Source organism: Eptatretus burgeri, chromosome 4, assembly GCF_056783735.1.
Source record: "Eptatretus burgeri isolate ZD-2024b chromosome 4, Ebu_testis_v1, whole genome shotgun sequence".
NCBI lineage: Eukaryota > Metazoa > Chordata > Myxini > Myxiniformes > Myxinidae > Eptatretus > Eptatretus burgeri.
Genome location: NC_140964.1, coordinates 29,798,443 through 29,806,102, shown reverse-complemented (window position 1 = coordinate 29,806,102; position 7,660 = coordinate 29,798,443). Strand labels below are relative to the sequence as shown.

The window sequence follows — 7,660 nt, the reverse complement described above, 5'->3', positions numbered from 1 at the left end:
AGAAATTCAAAAGAAATTTTATTGGTATCCTGTTGTAAAAAAATTATTTTGGATACAGGAATAACAAGAAATCCTGATGAATATATGTATAATATTCTATGGGGTGTAAACGATTCAAGTATAGTAAGGGATGAGGAAGGAGTTGAAGAAGAGAGGGAAGAGAGAGAGAAGGAGGAAAGAGAGAAGAGAGAGAGGGAGAAGAAAGAGAAGGAGGAAAAGGAGAAGAGAGAGAAGGAGGAAAGAGAGAATAGAGAGAGGGAGGAAAGAGAGAAGAGAGAGAGGGAGGAAAGAGAGAAGAGAGAGAGGGAGGAAAGAGAGAGAATGAATAAATATCAAAATATGGAAACCAGTGAGATTCAAAAAAGATTGGTGGTATTACAGAAAATAACTCAACCCACCGAGGAGGAAAACAAAGAATTGACAAGTCTATTTGCAATACTTTCGACAAGACTTAGCATCGACAAGATATGGATTTTAATTCAAGTTTTTTCTTAAATAAATGGAGGAGAGAGTGAAGGCATTTCTAAGGATTCTTTATGTTTTAAAAATTAAGATTCAAATGTGCATGTTGGAAACTAAAAAGGTTTTTGCACTCTGCAGGAATTTTTCTCATAAATAAATGAGTTATTGTCTCAAATGTAAAAGAAAACTAATACTAAAAATATTTCATATATTAAAAGTAAAAATAACAGGGTTATACAAAAAGGTATATGTTCGGTGTGTGGTTCAAAAAAAAATCAATTTATCTCCAAACACAAACTCGGAGGAGATATACAAAAGTTTTTATCAGGAAGTAAATTTACAACTACTGGAATACCAGGGGAATTACATCTTCCAGGTTATTCTTTCTGTGGTCCAGGCACAAACTTAGATAAAAGATTAGATGAGGCAGACAATCCTAAATCCTGGAGTAAACCAATCAATAGAGTTGATGAAGTGTGCATGAGACACGATATTGATTATGGGAATACCACAACGTTGGAAGAAAAGCATGAAGCCGATAGAGAAATGTTGTATAATTTGTCTCTGATACAAAATCCAACCTTGAGAGAAAAAGTTGATAGGTTCATCGTGAAGAAGATGATTAGTGCTAAATTGAAACTTGGACTTGGAAATTCAAAAAACTTATAGGCTCTAATGATGCCATTAAGACTGAAGAGCAATTAGCTGATGAATTACATAAACCAATATTCACAAAGTTTCAGAGAAGGAAAGTTTATTCCAAGGAAGTTGATTATATCTGGTCTGCTGATTTGATTGAACTCAATAATGATAAGGGGTACAAGTATGCTTTAACCGTTATTGATTTGAGGAGTAGATATGCGTGGGTTGTCCCTTTAAAAACAAAACAGGTAATACTCTTATGTTAGCTTTTCAACAGATATTTAATAAAAGTAAGAGAAAACCTAAGAAATTGTGGACTGATGAGGGTAGAGAGTTTTATAACAAGACATTTATGAATTTTCTAAAAAATAACAGTATTACATTATACAGTACCTTTAATGAAGGGAAGGCAGTTGTTGTTGAACGTTTTAATCGTACCTTAAAAGAGAGACTATATAAAAAATTCACACAACTCGGTTCACAACAATGGTCATCTTTTATTCAGGATATTGTGGATAAGTATAATGACACGATTCACACGTCAACGAATATGAAGCCATCAGAAACATTTACAAAATTAAAATATGAAAAAGAGATTAATGTCAGAAAACCTAAGTTCAAAGTTGGTGATATCGTAAGAATATATAGGTGGAAATCTCATTTTGAAAAGGGTTTTACTGAACGATGGACGAAAGAACTTTTTAAAATTGTTGATGTAATAGATACAGTTCCTTGGACTTATAAAATATATGATTTGGAAGGGGAAGAGATTTTAGGTTCATTTTATTCACAGGAATTACAAAAGACAAAACTAAGCAGATAATACACCTTTGTGGACACTAGAGGGACAAGTCCGAGGTGTATTACAGTATATAATGTGTGTCAAGGGGGACGTTCTTAGATCTGTGAACCCCAAACACAGAATCCTCAACTGAATAGTCAAGGCTTAACTTTTGTTTGTGTGTGTGTGTGCAATGGGAGCAATAGGTTGGCGCTTCACTCCCTCCTACTATACACCGTTGTGGACACTCGAGGGCCAAGTCCGAGGTGTATAACAGTATATAATGTGTGTCAAGGGGGACGTTCTTAGATCTGTGAACCCCAAACACAGAATCCTCAACTGAATAGTCAAGGCTTAACTTTTGTTTGTTGATGTGTATGTGTGTGTGTGTCCCAACCCTCACATTCAAAATCTCAACCCCAACCCTCACATTCAAAATCTCAACCCCAACTCAATCCTCACCCAACACAGTCTTTTTCAAAATGAGATTTCCACCTATATATATATATATTTTTACGTTTTTTTTTTTTTTTCTTCTTCCAATTCTGTCTTTTAAGGCTTTCAGGTTTGATGACGTAAAAAGGGGGAGTAAGCCTGCACTTTCTTCCCAGAACTTTCTTGATCTTGCTCTCATCAAGCACCATCCGACAAAGAACTACATCGATAGGTTTAGATCCCAAAGAGTGATAGCAACTCCAAAAGTCTCCAAAATATAAATAAATAAAATAATAATAATAATAAATAAATAAATAAATAAATAAAAGCCCCCAAAAAAGTTTCAAGTGTCCAACATAAACCCAACTTTCCAAGTCTTCAAGGTATAACCACATTCCCGTTGAGTTTCCAAGATATGTATCACATTGTGAGTTATCAATCCAGAACCCACATTTCAAGTATTCAAAGTAAAACCAACTTACAAAGTCTCTTAAGGATAACTCATTTACTGATTTTTTCAAAATTTGTGAGTCTCCAAGGTAGGACCCATATTTAGAACCATCTTGGCAGAACCCTTTTCCTGAGTCTCCAAGGTAGTTATTTAAACCATCAAGGCAGAACTCATTTACTGATTTTTCAAAATTTGTGAGTCTCCAAGGTAGGCCCCATATTTAGAACCATCTTGGCAGAACCCTTTTCCTGAGTCTCCAAGGTAGTTATTTAAACCATCAAGGCAGAACTCATTTACTGATTTTTCAAAATTTGTGAGTCTCCAAGGTAGGCCCCATATTTAGAACCATCTTGGCAGAACCCTTTTCCTGAGTCTCCAAGGTAGTTATTTAAACCATCAAGGCAGAACTCATTTACTGATTTTTTCAAAATTTGTGAGTCTCCAAGGTAGGCCCCATATTTAGAACCATCCTGGCAGAACCCTTTTCCTGAGTCTCCAAGGTAGTTATTTAAACCATCAAGGCAGAACTCATTTACTGATTTTTTCAAAATTTGTGAGTCTCCAAGGTAGGCCCCATATTTAGAACCATCTTGGCAGAACCCTTTTCCTGAGTCTCCAAGGTAGTTATTTAAACCATCAAGGCAGAACTCATTTACTGATTTTTCAAAATTTGTGAGTCTCCAAGGTAGGCCCCATATTTAGAACCATCTTGGCAGAACCCTTTTCCTGAGTCTCCAAGGTAGTTATTTAAACCATCAAGGCAGAACTCATTTACTGATTTTTCAAAATTTGTGAGTCTCCAAGGTAAAACTTGTATTCTGGCTCATCAAGGTATAACTTGTTCAGTGGGTATTGTCTTGATAACTCACAATGAGTACTATTGCTGTAAAACTCTTTTTCAGGATTTTGCTGGTCTCCAAGGTATAACTCTTTGGTTGGGTCATCAAGGACGAACTCGTTCTGTGGGTCTTGGTCGCTCATAAGGTCTTCAACCAAGCCAACAATTTCGCCCCAAGTTGTAGCAAAAGCAGTATTTTCATTTCGTATTTCAGACACAATTTCCTGTGAGAGAAAATAATAATGTATTAATTAAGTTATTTAATTATTAAATGAGTATGCTTCAATCAAAGTTTGAAAATAGGAAAATAAAAAATCTTACCTCAATAGATAAGAGGTTTGAATCCAGTTCATCAACTTGAAGGTTTAGTTCCATAGAAGACAGAGAGTTCCAAGGAACACCAAAGTCATCCCACTCAAGGTCTTCAACCAAGCCAACAATTTCCCCCAAGTTGTAGCAAAAGCAGTATTTTCATTTCGTATTTCAGACACAATTTCCTGTGAGAGAAAATAATAATGTATTAATTAAGTTATTTAATTATTAAATGAGTATGCTTCAATCAAAGTTTGAAAATAGGAAAATAAAAAATCTTACCTCAATAGATAAGAGGTTTGAATCCAGTTCATCAACTTGAAGGTTTAGTTCCATAGAAGACAGAGAGTTTGAGACAAGCACACAGCACACCATTGCCAGCAAGAACAAATGTTTAAAATGGAGCCTGGGTTTGAAGCTTTTATAGAGAAAGACTGGTGGGTGTGGTTTCCTTTGGAAATTCCCTGGGCAAGCCTAGGCAAGCCTTCATTGGGAAATTTTTCAAAACCATAACATCCTGTAATTTTCTCGTGATTTCTTTGTGAGTCAGAGATGAACTGGAAATGATGTAAGAGTGGGCGGGGCTTAGCAAAAGTAGGCGGAGCTTAGGAAAAGTGGGCGTGGCTTAGAAAAAATACCTCATGAAAAGTGGTAGGAGCTTAGGAAAAGTGGGCGTGGGTTAGAAAAAATACCTTATGAAAAGTGGGCGGAGCTTAGCAAAAGTGGGCGGGGCTTAGCAAAAGTGGGCGGGGGCTTAACAAAAAATAACCTGTGGCTCAGGAGGTGGTCAAACAAGAGCATTAAGAGAAGTTTATCATTTCGTAATGGCACAAATGGGGTATCTTAAAAAATATAAAGATTCAAATGTTTTGTTTGTCAATATTTTAGATGGGGATTATTGTGCAAAGAAAATTAAACTATTGAAGGAATTTGAGAATGAACAAATCTTTATAGGTTCAATGAGTGAGCTGTTCAACCCCCAGGTGTTCAATTCAATGAGGTTCAACCTCCAGGTTAAAAGGGGAGACAAATAAATATACCTTGGGATAAAAAGGGGATTTATTTTTAGGGAAAAAAAATATAAATCGCTGAAAATCCCCCATTCATTTACATGGGGAAAAGTGAGCCAGAATCAGTATTCTTACCCTACTGATAAGGAATGATGGCTTACATTTGCACATCATTTTTCTTCAAGATCAGATGCAAGATGGCTGACTGGCGGCCATTTTAGTTGTAATAAAAAAAAAGATTTTGTACAATTCCTCAACCATTTCTCGGACATGCATTTATTTACCGATGTTATTCATACCTGGGATAGAGATAACGAAGTATGGCTTACATATGGACGTGATTTTTATTCGAGACCAGATCTAAGATGACTGACTGGCGGCCATTTTGTCACTTAAATGTGTCCCAAAACATTTCTCAGACGTGCACGGTCCAATTGTGTTCAAACTTGGCATAATGGCGTACATGTGCACCTTACTTCATTGTGCAACTTGATCAAAGATGGCCAACTGGTAGACTGGCGGCCATTTTAGTTGTACATGAATATGGGCTCGCCCTTTAACTCCGAATAACAAAATTTCTAAAACAATGGGGACTATGACATTTTGTCTTTTGTACTTGTTAATCCTTACTTTTAGGTCACTATCCTAAATGGTGGTTTTTCTTTCATTAAATGATAACCTTGCACGGCAACCCTTGTTCAAAGACTTTCAGTGTCGGCTAAAGTTATTGGCAATGCTGACATGGTTTGCTAAACTTTGTGGTAATCCTAAGCCCGTATCTTAACGCACTGTTAAATGAACCAATTCCAAGTTGTAGTTATATGTTTCAAATGTATCTCATTCGCTATCATGCTCTTCTTCTGGTTAAAGGTTGAGTTTTACCTCCATGTGGAGCTTTTCAAAAGCAGCACGGGAAGCAGCCGCCATAAATGGGTGACAGTCGAACACATGGACAGACACCATGGTTCACATTATATACAGTCAAAGCTCGTTACTATGCCACCTCGCTTCTATGCCACTCTCGCTATTATACCACTTTTGCTCGGTCCCGACAAAATTCAATACAAAATAAATTTACTATGCCACCCCCTACTCTCGCTACCATGCCACTACTGTGTGACTGTTAAAAGGCACGAGTCGTGAAAAAGTCTGTATTGCGCAGTGCTCGATTATCACACTCACGTCCAAAGGCGAAGCGACGAACTACAGTCCAGCTGCGCACAACATAACTCAATACGTACGCGCATAGTCAGACTGTCAAAACACGCGATTCTTCTCCCCGATGTCAGCCACAACAAGCCAATCACAACACGCACAACGAGACACAAAAAAGCGCGAGCACACACACAGACACGCAGGCACACGTACAACAGTGACATCATTTTTTTTCAAATTCAGCCCATAATGTCAGCTCAAACGCAAGCGAACCGACTTTACGCTGAAGGAGAAGGAGATCATCGATGCTGCGAAGAAGGAGCCGAATCAGTCCAAGTTGGCCAGGGAGATTAGCAAGAAATGGGGCGTCGAAGTTAAGAGAACCACCGTGAAGGGCATTCTCAGCAAGAAGGATGCAATCGAGGCTGCAATCAAAGCTGGATTTCCATCGAAGCGCATGAAGTTGACGCAGGCTCACGACCCGAAGCTTGATGAGGGAGTGCTCATGTGGCTGAAGCAATCAAGAGGACAGAATGTGCCTGTCAGCGGCGATCTGATCAAGGAGAAGGCGATGAAACTGGCCGAGCTGATGCACATCCCAGACTTCATGGCGAGTGACGGTTGGTTGGGCAATTTCAAGAAGCGCCACGGCATCACGTTCAAGACAGTGCAGGGCGAAGCTGGAGCGGTGGATTCGCAATCCCTTCTTGAGTGGCAACAACAGGTTCTCCGGCCCTTACTCGGGCAGTTCTCCGCAGACGACTCTTCTGGCAGCTGCTTCCGAACAAGACCATGGCTTTCAGGGGAGAGCGGTGTACTGGAGGAAAGAAAAGCAAGCAAAGGATCACTCTTCTGGTTGGGGCAAACATGAGCGGCAGCGAGAAGTTCCCTCTTCTGGTGATTGGCAATTCCAAGAAACCCCGTGCCTTCAAGAACAAAGAGATCCCGGTCAAGTACAAGGCGAACTCGAAGGCGTGGATGACGGCGGAGCTTTTCGAGGAGATGTTGCGTGCGTGGGACGGACGACTCGGCCAGCAGGGACGCAGAGTGCTGGTCTGTCTCGATAACTTCTCTAGCCACCCTCCCGAGCTCGAGCTGAACAACATCCAACTGGTCTTCTTCCCACCCAACACGACAGCCAATTCGCAACCAATGGATCAGGGAATCATAGAGAACCTCAAGCGCCACGACAAGAAGCTCCTGCTATGCCGCCGGCTTGAGGCCATAGATGAGGGAAAGGAGTTCAAGTTCACGTTGCTCGACGCTCTACACGTCGCCCGGCGTGCTTGGGAGCAGGTCGGCAAGTCGACGATCAGGAACTGTTTCGCGAAGGCCAAGTTCATCGAAGAGGAGATCCAAACTGAGCCACAGGATGCGGAGCTGCCCGACATCTGGGAAGCTCTGCCTGCCGAGGAAAAGATGCACGAGAACGAGGAGATCGAGCTGTCTGACTTTCTCGAAGCCGACGAGCGCCTCGCGACTGGCGGGTATTTCACACTGGAGGAGATTGCGGAGGAGATTCTGTGCAGTGAGGAGCCGGAGGAAAGCGAAGATGACGAGGTAACTGTCGAGGA

The 7,660-nt window shown here is 40.2% G+C and overlaps 1 long non-coding RNA gene across 1 annotated transcript; it reads right to left on the bottom strand.

Annotated features, from left to right (window-relative positions):
* Positions 1 to 1,581: 1,581 nt before the first annotated feature.
* LOC147027718 (uncharacterized) lies at positions 1,582 to 4,553 on the bottom strand. Its single transcript, XR_015057225.1, has 2 exons — positions 3,931 to 4,553; positions 1,582 to 3,833 (listed from the first exon to the last, which is right to left on the bottom strand). It is a non-coding gene; the product is annotated as an uncharacterized LOC147027718 (long non-coding RNA).
* Between the last annotated feature and the right edge of the window lie 3,107 nt (positions 4,554 to 7,660).